Below are 25,168 nucleotides of genomic sequence, written 5' to 3'. Positions count from 1 at the left end.
CTAAGAAGGCCCCCAAATTCCCAACCTCTGTTGCTCATACTATGTCAGTGAACCTGAGTGTGGCAGGTCCTAAAAATATGAAAGCAAATTACCATCAAGAGCAGGCTATGGTGTATATGACAGAGTAAAGGGATTTTGCAGGTGTAATTAAGGTCTCTAATGTATTCATTTGAAGTTAATTAAACGGAGATACCCTGGGTGGATCTGACCTACTCAGATGAGCCCTTCAAATAGGGGCTAGAGAGATGAAAATCAGATGGTCAGAGAGATGTGAATCAGGATCATACACACTCCTGCAGATATGAAGAATGAAACTCCATATTTTAAAGATGGCCTTTTCTGAGGTAATGAAAGGTAACAGCTAAGAGTTGAGGGCCTCAGTTCAACAGCAGCAGGAAACTAGGTTGGTGTTAATTTGTTACTCCGTGATAGAAAACTAATAAAGGCTTAACACAAAATGTCAAAGGTAGAAAAACCTTATGATGATCAAAGAAAGGAACAGCGTTAGAAAAAGAAATGAAATAAAACATTAACTGCAAATGTTAAGAGTTGAAGCTAATGGGTCGCCTGGTGGCTCAGTCAGTTAAGAGTCCAATTCAGGTCATGATCTCACAGTTCCTGAGATTGAACTCTGCATCAGGCTCCACACTGACAGTGCTTGGGATTCTCTCTCTCTCTCTCTCTCTCTCTCTCAAAATAAGCAAATAAACTTAAAAAAAAAGTTGAAACTAATAATTATTCCAAATTAACATAATGTTTCCAAGAAATTTAATTCATAACAACCAACAAAAAACTAATCAAAGATGGGGTCTCCTTCTTCAGATTAAACAAAACAAAAGCCAATAAGGATGGTCTTTTTTTCTATAAAAGTAAGTAAAAAATGTATTTTGGATGAGTATAAATCAATAATTTTATGATTAACAATGTTTGAAATTGTATTAGGAAATAACAAATGGCATAGAAAAAATCCTTTTCTCACAAACAATTTTAAATGAAAGTTCAAATCAAAGACACTCCATGTACTAGTAAGCAAGGAAACAAACAAACAATAAATATAAATAAATCCAAGGTAGTATATAAAAAGATAACAAAAGTCAAATTATGAAAAATTATTCAGTAAATGTAAATGGTCTAAATTTCCCTAATCTAAGGAGTCTACAAGAGTATCTCAAGAGAAATTTAGCAACACTGTTTTTTTTATTTTTTATAATCTTTTAAATGTTTATTTATTTTTGAGAGAGAGAGAGAGACAGAGTGTGAGTGGGGGAGGGACAGAGAGAGAGGAAGACACAGAATCTGAAGCAGGCTCCAGGCTCTGAGCTGTCAGCACAGAGCTGGACGTGAGGCTTGAATTCACAAATTGTGAGATCATGACCTGAGCTGAAGTTGGACACTTAACCAACTGAGCCACCTAGGAACCCCTAGTAGCACTGCTTTTAAGAGGCATTTCTAAAACAAAATTAGTAATTAATTATTAAATTGATGTAAAAGGCTGGGAAAAAAATGAAAAATCATGCTTAAGCAAAAGAAGAACAAGTTTGCCAATATGAACTTCAGACAAAAAGATAAAAGATAAAGCATAGCAGGCAAGTTTTAGGAGGTTTATTTTACAATAATTAGAAAATACACAAAATGGTATGAATGAAAGGAATCTGTAAAACAAAATACACATATTTTTTAAATGTCAGAAACAAAGTTTTATATTAATGCAGCAAAATGAACCTATTGCAGATGAAACAGAAATTTGTGACAAATGCAAACCATTGAAAAATATTTAAAACAACGTTTAAATCCTATATACTAAAATTTATAGATTCTGGGGCGCCTGGGTGGCTCAGTCGGTTGAGCGTCCGACTTCAGCCAGGTCACGATCTCGCGGTCCGTGAGTTCGAGCCCCGCGTCGGGCTCTGGGCCGATGGCTCGGAGCCTGGAGCCTGCTTCCGATTCTGTGTCTCCCTCTCTCTCTGCCCCTCCCCCATTCATGCTCTGTCTCTCTCTCTGTCTCAAAAATAAATAAACGTTAAAAAAAAAAAAATTTATAGATTCTAGTCAAAGAATTACTCTGAGCAAAAAGTAAAAAAAAAAAAAAAAAATCACACAACAAGAAAATAAATAGGGGCACTGGAGGGGCTCAGTCAGGCCTGGAGCCTGCTTCAGATTCTGTGTCCTGCCCCCGCCCCCTCCCCCAACTACTCCTCCCCTGCTTGCACTCTGTCTCTCAAAAATGAATAAACATTTTGAAAATTTTAAAAAAATAAATAGAAGAAAATCAATGACATGAAAGTTGTTACATCTAATTTAGAAATTACAAGCACACGTAAATTAGTCAAGTCCAACTCCTTAAATATGACTAACAACATAGACCAAAATCACCGATTCTAACCAAGAAAAAGTAGTAGCATCAGCTTGACAATATTGAAGGAAGGATACATTATTAAAATGGTTATTTAGGGGCGCCTGGGTGGCGCAGTCGGTTAAGCGTCCGACTTCAGCCAGGTCACGATCTCGCGGTCCGTGAGTTCGAGCCCCGCGTCAGGCTCTGTGCTGATGGCTCGGAGCCTGGAGCCTGTTTCCGATTCTGTGTCTCCCTCTCTCTCTGCCCCTCCCCTGTTCATGCTCTGTCTCTCTCTGTCCCAAAAATAAATAAAAAAATCTTGAAAAAAAAATTAAAAAAAAATGGTTATTTAAAGGGGTATGTGTTTTTGAAGCCATGGCTAGATGACTTTATATCAAAAATTCTAAAACACAAAAAACAATGAAGAAAGCTGAACAAACCTGGAAAAAAATAATAATGGAAGTATAATTTAATCAAAGTGATTCTCTTTTCTTTTTTATATTTTATATCTTGTGATATTTTATGATAAAGTACTCATATTTAGAGACCTTCCTAAATTAAAGAAAGGGCCTTTGTGTATGAAGCCTCTTACACGGTTTATATTTTTCTCAAAACTGTTAGCTCTGTGTATATTCCTTTTTTATGCTACAAAAGAATTTTCACTATCCCTCGTGTGTGTGTGTGTGTGTGTGTACACTTGGCAACAATGGAAGAAAAAACGACACTCCAACATTGTTGGTGTGATACTAGGAGGGCTCCTAGCTTCGCGCTGAGAGTGCTGGTATGTCCTCACTTCTTCCATGAATGTATTTTGGTAGCTGAGCATGTAGATTTATATAAGGTCAACTATACTTCACAGTATGATTTTGCAGTCCTCAGTAAAAAGCTCCCTCAATTTCTCTTTGTGTATGAAAGCCTATCTCAGCATCATTGAACTAGGGCTGGAGAACAGGTCAGATAATGGCTTTATTTTTGCTTTTTTTTTTTTTTTTTTTACAAACACCTCTAGGGAATAGTACCATAAAGAGCATAAATTTAGGCACAAGGCAGACCCAAGTTGCTGAACTTCTCTGAGCTTAATTTCTTCATCTGTAAGACAGGGCTAAAAAGGACTTGTTTGTTTGCTTTGAGATTGAAGAGAAATAGGGACTACATGTGGAACAATACCTGAAAGAGTGTTCTTTTTTTGTTCTTCAGAATGACACTCTGTCATTCTCTTCTGTTTCTGTCTCAGGCTCTCTCTGTTCCTCTCTCTCTCCCTCACAATTAACTTCTCATCGTGTGACGAACAACACGGTGATGCTTCCCTGGTGGCCGATGAGGAGAAAAACCACGGATGTGGCATATGAGGAACAGGCTTGCAAAATGAGTAAGAGTTCTGACTCTGGCCTGCCTGGGCTTGGCTCCTGTCTACTGTGAATTTGGGAAAATTCTCTAACTGCTCTCCGCCTCAGATGTAAAATACAAAAACATAATAGTAGCTCCTTCATGGAGAGGTTGTGAGTATTACATGAGTTAACATATGTAAGCGCTTAGAGGGGAGGGTGACACATAATTAATGTTCAATAAGTGTTAGCAGTTATTACAGTATAAGTAGTCTTTGTATGTTGAATAAAAATGCCCACAGCTAAGTATAATCCACATATTCCAGGCTTCCCATGATGTGACAATAAAATAAGGTCATACTTCTTTTTTATAACCAAATTGTGACAGGATTAATGAACCCCTGGTCAAAACCCATCCATCTTCCACAGGTCCCCCAAGTATTTCTGAGATTTTCCCCATTATTGTAAAATAAAACTTTTAATTCATCTGCCGTCAATCCTTCATCACACCAGCATTCCAAAGTCTCTGTTCCCAGAGACTCTTGGAAATAATTATTTAGTTTGATACAGCTATCGTCCCGAGGACATCACCATTGTTACTCTCTTCTGGCTTCACCTGGAGAAGGTGGTTTGCTCTACAATTTTGCCTTTGCTACTCAAAACATACCTGAATAAAGGCTTTTCTTTTTGACCAAAACTCACTGGAGCTTTGCGGATAATGAAAGGAAGGTGAAACACTGAGAATAACTTTAAAAGGCTCTTTGTGTGGCTGGTTCCTCTTAATTTAGGGGTCACCTGAAATGTCATCTCCTCAGAGAGACCTTCCCAAATCAGCCGGTAACGTATCTTCCTGTTGTAGCTTTCTCCTCCTCCTCTTTCTTATGCTGCACCAGTACCTAAGATTATCTTACACATTTGTTTACCTGTTTATTTATTCCCTTCTCTGAGAGAGTTCTTATCCATTACTAAGTCCTTAAAGCCTAGAATAGGGGACGCCTAATTGGAGGAAAACAATACACATTTGTCGCAGGAGAGGAGTGAATAAATGAATGAATGCACAGAACCAGACCTGCTTTAGGGTGTAGTGAATTTTTCCAAGGTCCTCCATGACCCACTGGACAAAATAAGCTCTCCCTCTGCACCCTTTGTCTAAAATAATTCATTTATCTGTCTTCCCAGCTTGATCATCAGGGCAGGAATTATGTCCTGTTTCATCTTACAACAATGTGTCCCAAGTCCTAAGAAGAGTGCGTGTTAGGTAGTCAGTGCTTAATAAATCTTTTCCAGTAAAAGTAATTATGAAAAGAGGATTCAAATTGATAAAATAACACACAATTAAAAAGTAGCCTTCTTATTTCATGGAAAACATAAATTGAAATTATGTGAAGAAAACATTCTAAGGTACAGGTGACCTGACCAACGTTTTACAAATTGCTTTTTTCCCCGACTCTACATCTCTCATTCATGAGTCACTCTGTTCCCACCATCACTAAATATTACAAATTCTTTCACTGCAATTACAAGAAACTTTCAGAATAACACTCAGCAATAAATGCATCCTTTAACCACAACATACTAATACCTTCCATCAACAAGTTAGTGACCAAGGAAATAGTTTCCCCCTGTGTACTTTCACATTATTCTGGAAGGGGGAAAATCGTAATAGTCAGTCCTTGTATTGTTATATTTGGTGTCATTAGAATAAAGTCACATTCAAAGTGACATGTCTTGGGAGTCAACCTGCCTAAGTGTTCTCAGGCCTCAGGAATGTGAAGATGGTAGCACATTCCCACCTAAATTTTGATGGCTAAAGTGGTAAAACAGACACTCAGCTGTTTTGATGCTTGGGCTTTAAACCTTAGTTTTTGCATATGCTCACACAATGGCAAAGAACAACATTTACTTAAATAAAGAAAAATCACAATTAAAAAAAATTAAATGTATGATTTAATTTTATAAAAATAATATGATTATATTATTTAATATTATGGCAAAATCTCTCACCCTAGATGCATACTGTGTTTGTGCTTTGAAAAACAATTATTTGGGGGGCACCTGGGTGGCTCAGTTGGCTAAGTCCTGACTCTTGATTTTTAGCTCAGGTCATGATCCCAGGGTTATGGAATGAAGCCCCACATCAGCCTCTGTGCTGAGCACAGAGTCTGCTTAAGATTCTCTCTCTCTCTCTCTCTCTCTCTGTTCCTTCCCCCTTCCCCACTAAAAAACTAAAAAAACAAAAAACAAAACCCAAACAACAAAAAAAGAGTTTTTACAATGTCACGTATCCTCCTGTGTAAAGTGGATATAATAATGGCTATCAAGTTCAGAGAGTTGCCATAAGGTTTAAAGGTGACAGTGATCGTGAATACCATAATTACAGCCCCCACTTATGCTTTACCATGTGCTAAGTATTTGGTTAAATGTTTTATCTATATAACCTAAAGGAATTTTACAAAAATCTTGTAATATGGACAGATTTCTGAAAAAAAATTAACAAGAAGGAACCAAGACAGAAGAGATCAAACAACTTGTCGGTAAGAACTGCCGTAGCGTAAAACTCTAGTTGACACCATTGATACCGTCATCGGTATGCATGGCGCCCTGGGAATTGTGCCGCAGTGTGGTCCTGAGAGCCAGAGCCAGGATTAAAATAAAGCCCTTAAGCACACTGTGCTACAACTTGGTTAGCTATAAAATATAGCACTGATGCAAAAATGTTAGCTAGTATCTTCATAAACAACTGTAAATATTAAAATAGTTTTACTCTGAATGTCCTGCTTAGAAGAAAGTATGTTAATTAAATGTATTTGAAAGAAAAGAGTGGTTATTAAGTTTACCAGAAACACTAATTCAAAAGAAAGACCATTTAATCGGGTTTAGAAGAATCAGCAGGTTGACGCAAATAGGGCAGAGGAGAGAACACTGGCTGAGTTTAAATTAGCATAATAGTACCATTGCCTTCCTTGTTAACAGCATATACTATGGTATAATTATGTTCTGTTAGTTCAGAATAACACAGATATAGAAGCAGCAGTATTATATATGCTTCATGCAAACAAAACAAACAAACAAACAGAAAACACAAGAGATTCAACTCTTACCTTTATGAGCATTTATATTCCAAAGGATCCCTTCACTATTAATGTCTTCTGATCCAGCTTTTGTAGTCCAAGTTTCAAGAAACTGGCGTGCACCTTAAAACAATCTTAACATAAATTTAAAATCTCTTGTTGTCCCCTTTAAAATAATTCAGAATAATCTCAATAATGATAACTACTTACACTGAGGGTTCACAATGTGCCAGGCCCTATGCTAATTATGTTACACTGATTACCTAACCTAATCCTTCTGGCTGCTCTGAAAGTTATTTATATTATTATGATTCCATTTCATAGATGCAGAAACTGACACAAAAAGACATTATGTTATTGGCCATAGGTCACACAAGTTAGTTAAGAAGTAACACTAGCATTGAAACAAAGCAGTCTAGACTCCAACATACTTAAATGTGCTGATATCTTGATCAGGGATTAATTCTAGAATCATTCCTGAGAACTCCCCTCCCCATACCAAACTATGTACTAGTCTTTGAGTCTCTTTACACAACACTGTCTCTATCTGAAATCTGGTTTTCATGAACTATTAAAATAGCTCTATAATTCAAATTCTAGCTCTTGACTACCCTTCCTCATGAAACTCTTTTCTCTCAGGTTTCTTATCACATGTTGCCTTGTATTGTAGTTATTTGGAGACAGAAATCAGAGCTCTCTGTTTCTTCCAATGTCAGGAACTGTTATTATTCCAAAAAGTCTTTTAATGCCAAGAACAAGCAGCCATTTAATAACTGTGGAAAAAAGAAAACAAAATGAAGAACAGAATGAGAAAAGTAACTGATCAGGCAACAGTTTATTTAGTTAAGTTAGACTGCAAGATTTTAAAAGTGAAGTGTGTCAGGACCATAATCCCCAGAAGGAGAGGAACAGCAGTTTTAGCAGACCTGACTCAGGAGTCTAGAATTCTCTCTTTTCTGGGGGGTTTCTCTCTCTATCTGCCATCATTTCTAAACCCAAGGATCAGGTAAACCCTATTCCTTCCCCTATTTACAGTTGTGTCCCGACTTGGACCTCAATCATTTCTCTTTGATGATCTTAAAATGTAAACCAGAATAGCATTTTCAAAATGAACATCTTCAGGGGCACCTGGGTGGCTCAGTTGATTAAGTGTCCAACTTCAGCTCAGGTCATGATCTCACAGTTTGTGGGTTCAAGGCCCACATCTGGCTGTGTGCTGACAGCTCCCAGCCTGGAGCCTGCTTTGGATTCTGTGTCTCCCTCTTTCTCTGCCCCTCCCACACTCATGCTCTGTCTCTCTCTGTCTCAAAAATAAATAAAACCTTAAAAAAAATTTTTTTTTCAAAATGAACGTCTTCATCTGTGTCAAATAGATAAGTTAATAATTTTAGGGATTAAGATCAAACAAATTTCCAAAAGAAAAGTGTCTGGTGCTTAGCTACTAAAAGTAGCAAAAGTATGATCACTTTGCCAAGCACTTCACATATATTATCTCATCTCAAGGAGAAAAGTATTATTTTCTTTCCATTTTGTATTGTACAGGAAGTTCAAGCACCTTTCTCAACTACACAATGGTTTGTGATAGAAATGGAATTTGAACCCAGCTTTGGCTGATGTTAAAGTCACTTTTGTTATCCACTATGTTTTTCTGAGGCTTCCATCTCCTCAGTCCTAAGGACAGTGCACACACTGTCTCCAACTGTGCCCATGGGTCTTATTCCTTGTTGGTCTCCCTATTTGTCCAGCTTAATTCCCTGGACGACTTCAGAGGAGGCTGCGAAAATTTTTTTTATTCCTTCATTTTTCTCATTCGTAGTTCCCAGAATACATAGGCTTCTTTTATTTCTAGAAGTACTTAGAAAGACAAGGAATAGAGAATCAAACCCTGGCTCTGATTCTGAAGACTTCCTCTGCAAACCAGGAAGGTGCAGACTGCAGAAATGGTGTCCCCTCCTCACACAGTGATTGTCTCTGCTGCTTGTCCCACTGTGGGTACTGTCACTCAGGCAAGAGGCTCCATCCATCCAGACGGAGGCATGGAGTAGGTTTTATTATTAATAATAATAACATCAGTGACAGTAACTGGCATTTATTGCAGTCTTTTGTTTTGCTCAGTTTCATATTTTTATTATATTTCATTCTCACATCCACACTGCAAAGTAGATAGGACTATCACCATTTGGCACATGATGAAAGCAAAGCTCAGGCAAATTAAGTGATTTTGTCACCAAGGCTGTAAGCTGGAGTTGGAACTCAAAGTCCTTGGTCTGAACCTTTGTCCCATATTGCATCTGATCCCATCTTGTCAAAATATAATTAACACTGGAGCGCAAATATAGCACTGAAAAAGTGCAAACACGTACACACATGCATACACATAAAATCACCATATTTCTACATTATGCAATTCCACGCCTACAGGTGTTTTCTCACAGCGTCTTTCAAGTTTCACTTACCAGTGTTCTGACCAAGATGACTGTGTAAATTCCACAAATAGTATTGATAGTCTGATGCAATTCAGCACAGGCCTTATTATTCTAACAACACTGTGGTTTTTTTTTATAGTTTACAAACACTTGATATCTAGTTCTCACTTGAGGCTCACATCAACCATGCAATGTGCAATTTTACAAAGGGGGTATGGCCTCAGGTAAGTACACAGGAACCTGAAATCAGAAGCCAGTAGAGGAAAGAGTAGTGAATTGAATCTCAGCTCAAGCTCCAAAGCCTGGGGCTCTCTGCATCACTTCCCACTGCCTTGTTTCAGGTGTTTTATGAATCCTTTCCTCACCTCTTCTCTTCACTGTGTAGTTGCGGATATTGGTCATCTGTGGCATTGGACATTCCCCCAGATGGAAATCACCTACTCACTGGATTACACCAGAACGCTTTTATCTGGGTGGAGTCCTCAAATTGTCCCCTAAGTCCTTTCCTTCCCAGGGAAATGCCTGGACACAGTCCAAAGTAAAATGAGTTGAATGGCTCCTTGCCCTCTCTGCTGAGTCAGCTAACATGGGGTCTGCGTGACTGAAGGCAGTTAATCTAAAAAGGCAGATCTCTTACCTTCTCAGGAGCCCCAGGGTTGAGAACTCATCAAGCCAGCACTTGGTCTGGGATGGTTTGGGCTTCTACATGTAGCACTTTTGTTTGTTAACTTCATTTTCTAAGTGAAAGAGATGGAAGGATGAAAGGCCTTTCCCATCTAAAACTCTGCATCTACAGTCATTTGCCGCCTGCATCTTTTCTGATTCCATACATTCATATCAATGGGACATTCAGAAGTAGTTCCAAAATATGACTTCTTGTGGACTGATGTGACAGTTTGTGAACCGGCAGCGTTCTGCTGATGGTACTTTGAGTGGCTCAGCTCTGTGTGTCATGTCTAACCAATCATCCTTCCAGGTTGCCAAGATCCTTCTCTGCAGCAAGCTGACACTGGACTTTCACAGACTCTTATGAGGCAGGCTGTTGCCATCTACAAATGCAATCCCATATCCCTTGGAAATTAACCTCACCATGAATTCACTCCCTCTGAGGAGTCCAGAAAAATGGATTCAGGATCTAGAAGTAACTTTAGCCATTGGGGAGAAGGCTCCTCATGCTGAGAATTTTGAACAACTTGAAAAATACTCATAGTGACCAACAAACCATAATGGTTTATACATATCTTTCATGGTTTGCCAAGAATTTCCTCAGACCTTTGTTTCTTGCAAGAAGAAAACTTTGAGGAATAGATCATTTTTTCAAAATTGCCCTGTGGCATTCTTCTGTCCCTATTGGCACTTCCCAAGCTCTCCAACTTCATTTTTCCCCCCACATCACCATTCATCATATATTTTATTTATTTGCTTTCCTATACTCACCAATAATAGCTACATAGCAAATTCATCAGTTACTATTCTAAGAGCTTTATGCTTTATTCTAAGTTCCTATTCTAAGTGCATATTAATTCATGTAATCTTCATAACAATCCTGTAAAGTAAGTCCTTTTACTATCCTCATTACAGAGATGGGGAAATTGAGAGAAAGTGGATGGGTTCAGTTTTGAGAGTCGTGAGATTGAAGCACCCTTGAGATATTCATGCATAGTGGACTATGCGTCCAGTCCTGGAACTCAGCAGAGAAATGACATTAGAATTAGATATTAGAATCCTCAGTCTGTGGACTGAAACTAGGGCAGCAGAATTGAAGGAGATCTCTTAGGTTGGTGGTCCTGGTGTGTGGGGCTGGGCCTTTTTGTGCTTGTCTTTGAAGGCACTTGGTGAAGAGGAGGGGACAAAGAGGCAGCATGCCAATAGCTGTAGACAGGACGGGAGTTTGCGGTTTGTTGGGTCTCTCTGAAATGTGAGACCAGCATCTAAGCCTCCTTCCAAATTTGAGGATTATAACTAACCTGTTCTATGGCTTTGTGCAAGTCTTTTTACTTTTAAGGTCTTTGATTTCTGTCCATGTAAGATGAGTGGGTTATACAATGTGGCTTCTAACTCTTCAAGCTTTAACCTCTAAAATCCTAAGAAAATAAACTCAAAAAATCTGCTGATGGGAATGTAAAGGGTACATCCAGTAGAGAGGGTAATTTGTCAACACTCTTCAATATTACAAATATCTATACCTGTTAACCTAGTAGTTGTACTTCTAGGAATTTATTTGGTAGTTCTACTTACATATACACAAAATGATGGAAGTTCAGTGTTGTGCCCAGCAGCATTGTTTGTATATCAAAGATAAGAAACAGTCCTAATATCTATTAATAAGGGGCCAGATCCCCTTTGTAGCAACGTGGATGGAACTGGAGAGTGTGATGCTAAGTGAAATAAGCCATACAGAGAAAGACAGATACCATATGTTTTCACTCTTATGTGGATCCTGAGAAACTTAACAGAAACCCATGGGGGAGGGGAAGGAAAAAAAAAAAAAGAAAAAAAAGAGGTTAGAGTGGGAGAGAGAGCCAAAGGATAAGAGACTCTTAAAAACTGAGAACAAACTGAGGGTTGATGGGGGGTGGGAGGGAGGGGAGGGTAGGTGATGGGCATTGAAGAGGGCATCTTTTGGGATGAGCACTGGGTGTTGTATGGAAACTAATTTGACAATAAATTTCATATAATAAAAAAAATAAGTGATAACTTAAAAAAAATAAGGGGCCAGATCAATACATTATAATATATCCTTAGAATGGAAATTTATATAGTCACAAAATAGAATGCAGACACAATGATATACTATACATATCAATGAGAATAAACAAAGTATTGTTACAGGCCATAGTATATGACTATCAAAACAATGTAGAGAAATGTAGAACAACAGAAGTCCAACACAAAAAGAGTATACACTGTATGAATCTACTTAATTAAAGCTCAAAAACAAGAAAAAGAAATCCCTGGTGTTATGAGCTGGGACAGTGGTTACCCCTGGGGGGTCAGAGCCTTAAAGAACACCAAACATCCCATGATCTATTACTAGTGGCTTCAAATAAATATAGTTGATCGACCCCTTGTAACTGAACTGCTACTGAGAGCAAGTGTCTTTATGAAGAAAAGGGGGCCCAGATTCTACAATCTCTACCCTTTAAAAAAGGCAGAGGTGAGGTGCACCATATTAGAGCATGCTATCAATAACTAGGCAGAGGAGGGTACTGGAAGCTGGTTGACAGAAACAATGCATCTGTGAGAACAATGGAGAATGACAAGGAAATGAACAACCACAGGACAAACACTCCATTAGTCTGCAATCTTCTGGAAGTTTCCCATGGGAGGCAACGGGGAAACTTGTTCTTTGTGGTTCAAGGAGATGACACTAGAGCATGTGGGTGAAAGCTACAGAGAAACATATTTCAGCTTGTTTAAGAAAAGTTTTCCCATAGCCAGAACTCTCAAGGTGGACCTGAAGCCTCAGCAGCCACTACTGGGAATAGGCCAGGTTCCAGTTGAGAGTTAGATAGGATGGATTCTCTCTATACCCATGAGAAACCCTTCTAGTCTTTCCCACGGTTGTGAGGAAGGATGCGAGGACAGAACAGGCGTTTTTCCTGGTTGGGCAAGAACTACAGGACAATAGCTGTGTGGTTCTCAGACAGCTCTCCTTGACAGTGATGTGGGTGATGGAAAGGCCAAGCCTGGGTGTCACAGTCAACAATGGTGCTCAGAGAGCAATGGTTCTTTGAGTCTTGATGAGCAGCAACTTAAGGGGCCTCCCAAGATATAGGAGAAAAACTCTAGTTCCAAGTCTCTCCTGCATCCTAGAATTCACCAAAAGAAAAATTATAGGAATCTCCCAGCTGGAATCACCTCAAAGTTCTAGCTGAGCTCCAACCAAAGTAGGAAAGTCCTTTGCAGCATCGACAGATACCCTCCTAGTCTTGTTTGTATACCTCCAATGACAAGGAGCTTCCGGCTTCACGGCTTTCCATGGTTCAAAGTTCTCCTTGCTATTGATAAAATGTGAAAACAATAGCTACCATTTGTTGAGCTCTATGTGTCAAACTGTGCTGAATACTTTCCATGCATTCAGTCATTGAATCCTTGCCACAAAATTATTAAACAGGTGAGGAAATGTTAAAAATGTGTTCAAGATCATGCAAAGTAATAGAGCTAGCTCTAAGGAATATAACTTTCACAGATTTTATTCACTCATCTATCACTTTATTTGTATTGTCTGAGAGTCACCTTTATTAATATGCACTCAAAATTTCTCTTTAAATGATCTGGTTTCATTTTTTTAAAACTTAAATATTTATTTTAACTGCTTATATATCTGAAATCACAAAATTTGTCTACTATTTATGTGTTTTCTCCAATATATATTAAAATAAATTCATAACAAATAAAAGTATTCAAAGTGTTCAACAATGTTCTAAGTAAAATCAACTTTTAGCACCATCTTGTATGTACTATATTTTGGTAAACACTGCCCTAATCTATTTTACTTTTCATTTTTAAATGTATATTTTTAGTACACTTATTACGATGAGCACTGAGTAATGGGTAGAATTGTTCAATCACTATATTTTATACTTGAAACTAATATAATATTGTATGTTAACTATATTTGAATCTAAAAAAATAAAAGAACAAAACCAAAAACTCTGATTTTTGCAATTATTTTTCACTGTTGGTATTAACTCTGCCCTGTGAACTTGCTGAGAAAAAGCCTTGGCAATCTTGTCTTCAAGACTGGTTTTTAAATGTCTGAAAAGATTAACTACATTTCCATTAAGGCTTTTCCATATTGGTCATTAACTGTTCTTCCAACCTCTTAGTTTCTAGGGCCATCTAGACCCTCACAAGCTGGTCAATCTTGCTTGAAATCCCCTATTTTGTAACCCAGTCACACTTCACTGTATACAGGCATATATAGGGGTGCCTGGGTTGCTCAGCTGGTTGAGTGTCCGACTTTGGCTCAGGTCATGATCTCACAGCTCGTGAGATCAAGCCCCGCGTCAGGCTCTGTGCTGACAGCTCAGAGCCTGGAGCCTGCTTGGGATTCTGTGTGTGTCTCTCTCTCTGCTCCTCCCCCACTCACATTCTGTCTCTGTCTCTCTCAAAAATAAATAAACATTAAAAAAAAATTTAAAGGCATATGTATTCCTACTTGTGGAGGCCAGAATCTTTACATATGTATCCAGTAGCTGCTTCCATCCTCAGGTTCAGATCCATCCAGCTGGAGACAGAATACAGAAGCTAGTAGAAAGAACACAGTCCCTACCCAGAAGACATAAGCTATTTATTTCCCAGCTTGGACTACTCTTTAGCTATCAGTTGACCTGTAAAAGCCTGAGTTTACTTGACTGAAAAACGAATACAATAATTTTTGTCCTGCTACTCTCTCAGGATAGTTGTGAAGACAAAATGAGGCAATTCATGTGTAGATTTTGTAAACTATGAAGAGTTACAGACATTAGTTATCATTAAACCAAGATCCATGGCCTAAATACACCAGTATTTACCCCTTTGTATAACTCATAAACCCAGGGCAGTTATAGAGCTCTTCTAGAAAACATCAACTTGGAGAAAATGGTAGGTGGACTTGATATTCAAGTAATTCACCATGTGAGGAACTGCTATGTTCCAGTCACTGTTTTAGGTCCTGAAATCCTGAAATAAATTAATATTTAAACAGTACAAACTGGTGGCCATACCGATTGCTAAAATATTGAAATATTTTCATACTAATGGATGACTACCCATTTCCCTAGTCTCCTAGCTCACATGCATTGCCCTATTTACTCCAACTCCTCCCTCAGGACTTCTATATCTCCCCACATGCCAGCAACATAAGGGTTAAAGGGCAGAAAGAGGGGCTTCCTGGACCCTGACCCAAGACTCTGACCAGTATCAACTCTGATTGATTAGTACCATGTGACACCAGTTATTAAATATTTGGAATATTACACTGCAAGAACAAGTTTCATTGTATTGAGAAGGTACAGAGTACAGAGAAGTACAGAGAAGGTACAACGCATAATTCATTGCAGACTGTGATGAGAGCTATAAATGAATGAGATGGTGATGGGGGCAGAGGAGGGAACCTTAGACAGCGTAAGTGGGAAAGGCTTCTTCAAGGAAGTTAGCATTGACTTGAGAAGGGAATGAGGATGAAAGAATGACGGCCAGCCACGCAAAGGTTTCGGGGAACAGCACTGCAGGAGGAGGAGGAAAGAGTAGGAACAAAAGCCATAGAGCAAGAATGGGTTTGGCATATACGAAGAACAGAGAGCCCATATGACTGGATCGTAATGCAGGTTGCTCAAGGTAGGCCAGGGCCAGAGCACATGAATGCTGGCAGTCTTCAGCAACAAGCTTAGATTTTATTCCAAGTGCGAGCAGAAGGCATTGGAACGACTTAAGTACATTGACATGTGGTTATCCTATTCACCAAATGCCTTATTCTGAAAGACTCAAGTCCTGGAAGACACTCCCTTTCCTATTGTCTCTCTACCAGAATTGGAAAATCTGAGGCTGATTAATGTTCTGCAAGATATATATGCTGTGGCTGATTACAATCCATTCAACAGGGTCGAAGGAGGAGACCCTCTGCAGGATGGTCTACAGAGACCTAGAAACTCTGTCCTATGAGGATGGAGGAAGAGGAAATGATGAACCCGGAGACACCTTCATAGGAATACTGTCAATCTTCTCAGACATTTAAAAACTAGCCTTGAAGACAAAGTTGCCAAAATGTTTTCCTTTACGTTGTCAGATCTTCACAAGAACCAGGTGCAGTGGCTCAAGCCGAAGTTATCACTTCTTACCACTTTACAACAAGAAGTATCAGATTCTTCAAAGAAAATTACATTTGTGTTCTACAGAGCCACAGGCAAGGATTACTTCACCTATTTTGCTTATTGAGAAAGCAATTAAGAAAATTTGCCTCGTTTTACATATAATTATCACAGCTGGGCTATCACTAGAATATATTCCCCAACTTAAGGTGGTTTGACTTTAATTTTTTGACTTTTTCATAGTGAGAAACCAATATGCATTCAGTATAAACCATTCTTCAGATTTTGAATTTGGATCTTTTCCAGGGCCACTGATATGTGGTAAGATATTCTTTCAAGCTGCTGGGCAGTGACAGTGAGCCACACCCCCCAGTCAGCCGCATGCACATAAGGATACACAACTGATACCCATACAACCATTTGGTTTTTCACTTTTAGTACAGTATTCAATACATTATATAATATATTCAGCACTTTATTTTGAAATAGGTTCCCCGCTTCCCAAACTATCGGCTATTGGAAGTGTTGTGAGCATGTTTAAGGTGCACTAGGCTAAGCTATGATGTTTGGTAGGTTAGCTGTATTAAATGAATTTTTGACTTAAATATTTTCAACTTAAACCATGGGTTTATTAACCTCATCATAAGTTGAAGATCTGTATAAGTGCCCTCATTCTCATAATACTCCACTGCCTCCTTGTGACATTGGGGAACAGGAGAGTTTTGTAACTTTTGTGCTAGTGAGCTGAGGAATGACCCAGCCAGCTCCCTATGTACTACTCAGCCCACATTCGCAATGACTGTCTGGTAAGGCATTCAGAGAATCTGCATGCTTTATCAACTGTAGAGAGGGCAGCCATGCACTCAGCTTGGCATACACACACTTCAGTTAATCTTCATTCCAAATTTTAGACATAGCTAAAACCTGCCCAGAGATTTTTTGTGATTGAACAGCATCTAGGAAAAAAACAAAAACAAAAACAAAAACAAGAACAAAAACAAAAACAAAAACTAAGCTTTTTAATTGTGAACCAGATTATCACAGTAGTGTAAGGGAAGGACAAGTGGACTAAAAAGAAAGAGATGTTTCTTTGCTCATTTTTCTAGAGGCTCCTAACTAACTGCAGCTCCAATCCATGGTTATCCCCCAAACACAGAATAACAGAGGCATGTATGTTCATGGTCTTAATGCAGCACTATTGAATAGAAGAGTCTCACACAGAGACATGGGGAAAGACTTTGCCCATAAGATGGGACGTAATGTCAGGGTGGCCTTTCCCACGCCTGTGCGGTGAGGCTTCTCTTGGGACCCTTCTCCAGGCTGTGCTGTTCCAGCTTCATGTTCACGTAGTTCTCTCCCACTAACGTTACCCTGCTCCATCCATTCCCTTTACTTACTTTGATATTTTCCATCTCTCCCATTAGTCTATAATATTTCTTGAAGGCAGGGACCACATCTCCTTCTTCTTTACTTACTTCCATATTTGAAGCATGCTCTTTTTGACAATAAGAGGTAAGCACATTTTTATAAAGTAAAACAGAATATAACAATGACTACCATTTGTGGAGCACCGTGTGCCAAGCATGCCACTAAGTGCCCTACATATTTTATTTTATTTATCCTTACAGCAATCCAGTGACGTGGGCGTCTTCAGTCTTGCTTATAGAGCAGCAATAGAAGCTTTAGGAAGTTAACTAAGTTGCCCAAGGTCACATAGTTAGTAAGTAGCAAAATTGGGACTTAATCCATATTTTTTCCGATGCAAACACACAGTAATTTACACACTAATCTAGGCTGCCTCCTTGTATTGTTTCACTATAAAATTGGAAGAGAAGAGTTGGAATGGTGAAACAGAAGCAGACAAGCAGCCACTTGCATTAAGGAAGCTGGACCAGTTGAACTGCCAAGAACAGTCCACATTCTTGACGTGTACCTGGGTATTAGAGGGTGGGCAGGCATCTGTGGGAAGGAACTCATTTCAGATGCTAAGCTAGTTCCCATCCCCTTTTAATACCAGACAAACAAACTGAAAGGGAGCTGCCCTGTGTTCAGTGTACCTAATGCTAATCCTATTTTCCCTGGAAGAGAAAGAGTAGGAGATGCTTTCTACAAGTCCTTGCCTGGTTTTGCAGACAGAGAGCTGAGTCAGAGAGAGTTGGCTGAAATTGTGGAAAGACAGACTGGCAGCTGAACCCAGGGTGGTGCAGAGCCCTTGACAGTCAACCTTTCCCAGGAGTTGGAGAGCCGGATGCTCTCGTCACAAAGTGAGAGTAGAGATTTAATAACTGTGGGAGGTGTGTTGGTAGGGGTGGAATATGCCATTGCCACTTAGGTAATCCAAGGTCTTGAAGTTATGAAGAAATTACTGAAGTGAAAAAGCTAAAGACAGCACAAAGGGGTGCAGTAGACCAGAACGGGCACTAGTTATGGACTTAGTGAAATTATATCTTTGCAATTCAAACATCATGAATCTTAAACATCGTGAAGATGGATATTTTGAAATGTTAATTAATATACTTTTGTTTCCAGAGTTTGCTTCAATCCTTTCCTTCATTCAGTCAGCTAAGAATTCTGCATCATTGTCTTAGAGATGAACTGACAGCAGAAGGCAGAGAAAACAAAGAAAGTCAATTGTTAGCTTTTGAGTTTAGCAACCCACCTGTTATAACACATGAAATTTTGAAAGAATGTATGATATTGTCATGATATGAGCGATAACATTTTCCTACCTTTGATATAAAGGATAGATCTCCAAGGCCAAGAAGAAAGACACAGGGGAGACCCAGAGATTAGCTGGACAAAGAATGAGGGGACATAGCCAGAGAGACTGAGAGGACACTATTAAGTCAACATACAGGGAATGCTCAGTGTCAATTTGAGTGTGCATTACCTGTAGCCAGGGCCCAGGGACAGAGGCTAGTGCCTTCAGATGTGAAGTCTTATGTTGCCTGTACAGAGGAGTTATGAGGAAGTCCTCTCTTTGACAGAAGTTAATATCTAGCCCACTGATCATCTAGCAAGATTGATAGCATTTATACCCTCACCCATAAGCTTGTTCTGTTCCCATTCGTCTTACCCTAGAATTGTCAACTCTTCATTGGCCTACTCGGACACCTGGATAACCAATGAAATGGACACTTAGAGGGAACGTTGGCAGTGTACAAGAAAAAACCTCTCACATGTGGATTTAGGTGGGAATGAAAGACATCATCTAGGGATTCTTCTGTGTATTTGACAGTCAAAAAAAAGAAACAAAACAAAACAAAACAAAATCAGATTATCATCAATGACAGAATAATGGTCTCCCAAAGATGTCCACATTCTAATTCCTAGAATCTGCCAGTGTGTGACCTTATGTGTTATTTATATGGCAAAGGGGACTATGCAGATGTGATTAAGTTAAGAATCTTGAGATAAAAAGATTTCTCTGGGTTTTCCTGGAGGGCCCATTGTAATCACAAAGGTCCTTATAAGAGGAAGGTAGAGGGGCAGAGTCAGAAAGGAACATGTGACAATGGAAGCAGAGGCTGAAGTGATGCAGGGCCATGAACCAAGGAATGAGGCAGAAGCTGGAAAAGGCAAGGACATAGATTCTTCCCTAAATCTTCCAGAAGAAAGCAGCATGTTAATAACACAGAATCTGGAACGCTTCTCTAGATCTACTAATGTCTCTGGATTTGAGCCCAGACTTAGGTATTTTTTAAAAGTTATCCCAGGTTGGGTCACCCTGTCTGGCTCAGTCGATAAAGCATGCACCTCTTGATCTTGGGGTTGTAAGTTTGAGCCCCACAGTGAGTGCAGAGATTACTTAAAAAATAAAATATTTTTTTAGAAAAAAACACTTATCCCAAGTTATTCTGATACAGCCAGCCTATTGTAGCCCAGGCAGAGGCAGTTGAAAAATATCAATCTAAACTGAAAAATCACTTATCACTATCACATTCAGAAATTTTAATAACCTTTCCCACAGGAACAGCAAGTAGTCATTCAGTTGCACAAGAAAACTTAAAGGGATTATGATCTCATCATCTCGAATAATAATAACAGCTTCCATCTAGTGAACATATTCTAAGAAAATCGACATGCTAGTATTTTAAATGCAAAATGTTTTTATGCATTCTATCTCATTTAACTTTGGAACACATTTATAAAATAATGGTTATGGTTATCATCTATAACAGAAAAAGAAGATGTAGACAAATTAGCTGTAACTGGATGAGAAGCGTAGAAGAATGGTTAACCTGTCACTAAAACTACTCTTTTGAGTGAGAGAGGAGAGGAGCAGGCTGGATCTCTCATGCCAGTTCTACTTTCCTAAAGCACAAAATTGAGCCTGCCCTTCTATATAAGCATTCTTCCTTTCGCTATCCTGGCATTTCAACCGGGCCTTAGAACATACCAAACAAAAAGCAAACCAAAGATTTTTCCATACAAGGCAAGTTGGATGGGGCTGAGCAAAACATGGGTCCCAAAGAGCTGTTACTCTTCTTAGGACAAAGAGGAACACACTGCTGGTGTGTCAGGAGAGGTCTTCATAAGGAGGCAATGAGGGCAGCTAATACAGATAGCTCTTTGGCACGGATGTTTTACAACACTGGTGCAATTGTCTAAAGTGATCCCATGATCTGCGTTAAAAATTTGCTTCCCATCTTGTGATACATGTTTTCCCATTGGTAGTTAACAGTCTTAGTGCTGATTCCACTGCTCTGTCCAGATTCCCCCTGGCATGTTGAGCCCCAGCAAGCTGGGCTCACCAATCTCTTCCCTTGACATTGTCTTTCTTTCACAGCTTAAGCTGGAGCCTGTGGAATTTTTATTTGGTGCAGTGCAACTCCTACTCTATGTTTCCAAACTTACTGTCTTAGTATAGACTTTATGTTCTGATTCCTTTCAGACATTCTGGCCTTTGATTCTAAAAGCCAGACTTTGAGTACTCAAAACCCTTTTTCTCAAACTACTCTCTTAGTGCTTACTTTCAAAATCCTGACATTATAAGCTGGCAGTGAGACCATGACGTAGAAAAGCATGTGGGTAGGGGAAGAAAGAGCTATCTACACAACATTGCGAAATATTACTCCTCTTCATCACCACCGTTCCCAGGATCATATATGCAGTAGAGATGGAACCAGGAACCATTCACATGTACGTGTGATGCCCAAGTCTCTATGGCATCCAGGGCATCATTATACAGCTCTAACTAGTAAGTTCAGCTCTAAATCCCACCAAATTCTACCCATAGGTCCTAGTTCTGGGCTTACAGAGCAGCTAAGTTCCTCCTGGCTCAGGTTAGTCATTCGGGTACTTGAATAATTATTTTGGCACCTGAGTTATCTCTGAGCTACTACTAAATAGTAGTTTCTTCTACTCTTCTTCATAGACTTGGCGTTTCCTATTTTTCATGATCTTGTCCCTTCTTTTGGATATGTACAAGTTTTTGTGTGTCCCTCCTGAATTGTGACTTTCCTAAATAGGTTGTGTCATTCGAACTAGGGATTCCAACCAATCCCCAAATCAACTACAGAAACTTTTCCAATCTCTTTGTTCCTGGCACCACACTCCTAAAGCAGAGGATGTTTGTACCATGAAGCATGTGTGCAGATTTCTCCTGTATCTGTCTATGTGATATTTGCAAGCTCAGAGAAAACATTTGGGGCCAATTCAGGGTAATCTTCAACCTCTCTCTAGAGCTCAAAGAGCACACAGGTAGCCAAAACATCCAAGACCCATAACAAGACTAGGATAATGTTTCTTTTAATGTATTATGTAGTAATATGTCTAGTGATACAGAATGAATCTGAAGTCCCCACAGGTGAGCCTTACTTCAGAAATCCCAGCCTAGAGGGCAGCAAAAGACCGGTGGGCATGTTTGTAAAATGATGTGGTGAAAAGAGTTGGAACTTGCAACTGACTTTGCCAATAACTTGCTGTGAGACCTTGAACAATCATTTTTTTTTCTGTCTTGATTTAATTTTTCCCCATGTGAAACAGTAGGATCAAACTCCAGTGGTTTTCAAATGTTTTTATGTGCTTTAAATTTTTTGTGTATAAATCATATATATAGAAGAACAGCTCTGCTTATAGTTTGTTTTATTTTCCAAACTGGAGACATTGCCAGAAACAAAGGAGAAAAAGAGGAGTAAAGGGAGAAGGAAGGGAGAAAAGGAAAGGTGATTTCAAATATTCCTTCTAGTTCTGAAATTCTACTACATTCATTTAACAAACTATAGAAATGATCCCTGAAAGTATAGTCTTACTACTATATTCATTTAAAATGGTGCCAAATCATCAACAACTCTGGGACTGGACTTCAGTCAATCTTGAAATCTAAACATTTGTATATTATTAGGCTTTTATTTTCATTAGTTCTACTCAGATTTTCCTGAGTTTTGTAATCTAAATTCTTTTCTAAAAATAGAAACAGCAATAATGGAGGGTAACATTAATTTCCTACACCTGGGCCTAAGGAACCAGAAGCACCGAGATCTTTTAGCGCCCTCTTGTGTCCATAATTAATTATCACAACAGCCAACCTCCACTAAGTATTAGGGACTTGTATTAAGGCCAAAGGCAGTGGAGTAAAATACCAGGAACAAAGAAGTTGAGGTGGTGATAAGAGTTTATCATTATTTATAGAGATCTGCTATAATTGCATACACTTTCTACAAACAAGAATCCCCTGCAAAAAAATTTAAAAAAACAAACAAAATACTACTTCCTTTCTCCTCTTTATCTAAATGCTACCCACTCTTTGAGAGAAACTTGATCACTTTCAAGTGTTTCTTTAGTTCACCATAATGATCCCTTCTCTGCATAATTAGAGCAGGTAAGATTACATGTTTTAACGTCAGGTGCCAGTTGGATTCTCAACTCTGCCCTTCATTATGGTAAATCAATTAACCTCTTCTAAGCACTTCTGCAACTAATTATCAATGAATGGGAATACACTTAAGCATAATTGCTTCATCTTTGATTGAACTAAGCAAACCCACTTCCCCTCAAAAGTTAAAACTGTGGGGGCGCCTGGGTGGCGCAGTCGGTTAAGCGTCCGACTTCAGCCAGGTCACGATCTCGCGGTCCGTGAGTTCGAGCCCCGCGTCAGGCTCTGGGCTGATGGCTCGGAGCCTGGAGCCTGTTTCCGATTCTGTGTCTGCCTCTCTCTCTGCCCCTCCCCCGTTCATGCTCTGTCTCTCTCTGTCCCAAAAATAAATAAACGTTGAAAAAAAAAAAAAAAAAAATTTAAAAAAAAAAAAAAAAAAAAAAAAAAAGTTAAAACTGTGGCATAAGCCACAAAATAAAGAATAGACAATTTGGATTTCATCAAAATTAAAAATGTTTATATATCAAAGGACACTATCAAGTAAGTGACAAGACCTAACAAATGGGAGAAAATATTTGTACATCATGTAGTCTATTCTTGTTATCTGTGATATTTACATTCTAAAAATCACTGCAAACACTGAATTAGCAAAGACTAAAATACTGCTTCTAGGAATGTATATAGACAAGGGACATATAGAGGGAAGGGACATAATCACACAGATTATCATCATAAATCCTAAAATTAAAAAAAATTCATTTTTTTCTTAATTTTACATGAAAGAAAACAAAGCTCAGAACAGTTAAGTGACTTACCTGAGACCACGCTACTATTGGATGCCAGCTTTGGGATTCAAATCCATCCAACAGGCTTGTATTACACTGCACTGCCCTGACCATCTTCATCCTGTGCTCATCTCTGTGTAACAGCTGGAACAAGAAGGTAGAGTGACACCTTATTCTACCTCAGCTAGGAATGTATGCCTCTGGCAACTAAAGTTTTCACTGTTCTACATGTCTTCAGATGATGACAAAACCATATTGATTTTTGAGTTATAAATAAATTTTAGCAGGTAGGTAAATTCACAATATAGAATCTGTAAACAATGAGAATCAGCTGTATCTGATAAGGGACTATTATCTAGAATGTGTAAATAATTGTTACACTCAACAACAAAAAGATAAACAAGCACATTTTTTAAATGGGCAATGGATTTAAATAGACATTTCTCCAAAGAAGTACATTAATCAAGTACAAATGGATGTCAAGTACATTAAAATGGTGCTGATTGCTGTTGGCATTGTAAACTGGTGCAGCCACTATGGAAAACAGTATGGAGGATCCTTAAAAAATTAAAAATAGAACTAGCATATGATCCAAAATGTCTACTTCTGCGACTATATCCAAAGGACACAAAAACACCAACTTGAAAGATACCTGCACTCCCATGTTCACAGCAGTATTATTTACAATAGTGAAGAGATGAAAACAATCTAAGTGTTCACTGATAGATGAATTGGTAAAGAAATTGTGGTATATATAAATAATGGAATATTATTCAGGCATAAAATGAGGAAATCCTGCCATCTGCAACAACATAGATGGACCTTGAGGGAATTATGTTATGTGAAATGAGTCAGACAAGAAAAGATGAATACAACATGATCTTTCTTATATGTGAAATCTAAAAAAAACCACCTGAAATTTAAAAAAACAACAATCAAACTCAAAAAAAAAAGGGGGATCATATTTGTGTTTACAAAAGGTGAGACGGGGGTAGGGGAGAAGGAATTAAAAGAAGGTAGACAAAAGCTACAGATTTCTGGTTATGAGATAAGTACTAGGGATGTAATGTACAACATGATGACTGTAGCTAACGCTGCTGTATGACCCATAGAAAAGTTGTTAAGAAGGTATATCCTAAGAGTTCTCATCACAAAGAAAATTTTTTCTTTTCTTTCTTTCTTTCTTTCTTTCTTTCTTTCTTTCTTTCTTTCTTTCTTATTTCTTTTTTGCTTTCTCTTTTTATTGTATCTATATGAGATGGTGGATGCTAATTAAAGTTATAGTGACAATCATTTCACTATATATAAGTTAAACCATTATGTTGTGTGCTTTAAACTTATACAATGATGTATGTCCATTATATCTTCATAAAACTGGAGGGCAAATGACATTCAATATCATTAGTCATGAGGGAAATACAAATCACAACCACTGAGATACCATTTTTACTAGATATTGACTTACTAGAGTGGCTATAATTTTTTTAAAGAAAGAAAACAAGTGTTGGCAAAGATGTGGAGAAATTTGAGCCCTTGTATGTTGCTGGTGGGAGGGTAAAATGGTATAGCCACCATGGAAAACAGTATAAAGCATTCTTCAAAAAATTAAAAATGG

At 38.5% G+C, this 25,168-nt stretch overlaps 1 pseudogene; it reads right to left on the bottom strand.

The window, feature by feature from the left end:
* LOC124509571 (transcription elongation factor A protein-like 3) overlaps nt 1-24,217 on the bottom strand; it is a 100,618-nt pseudogene extending 76,401 nt beyond the window's left edge.
* Nucleotides 24,218-25,168: the final 951 nt, after the last annotated feature.

Source organism: Lynx rufus, unplaced genomic scaffold, assembly GCF_022079265.1.
Source record: "Lynx rufus isolate CCGP_SWC_20201006 ecotype Redwood Valley unplaced genomic scaffold, mLynRuf1.p SCAF_1, whole genome shotgun sequence".
NCBI lineage: Eukaryota > Metazoa > Chordata > Mammalia > Carnivora > Felidae > Lynx > Lynx rufus.
The sequence above is the reverse complement of the archived record's forward strand: the minus strand, read 5'-3'. Positions and strand labels throughout refer to the sequence as shown.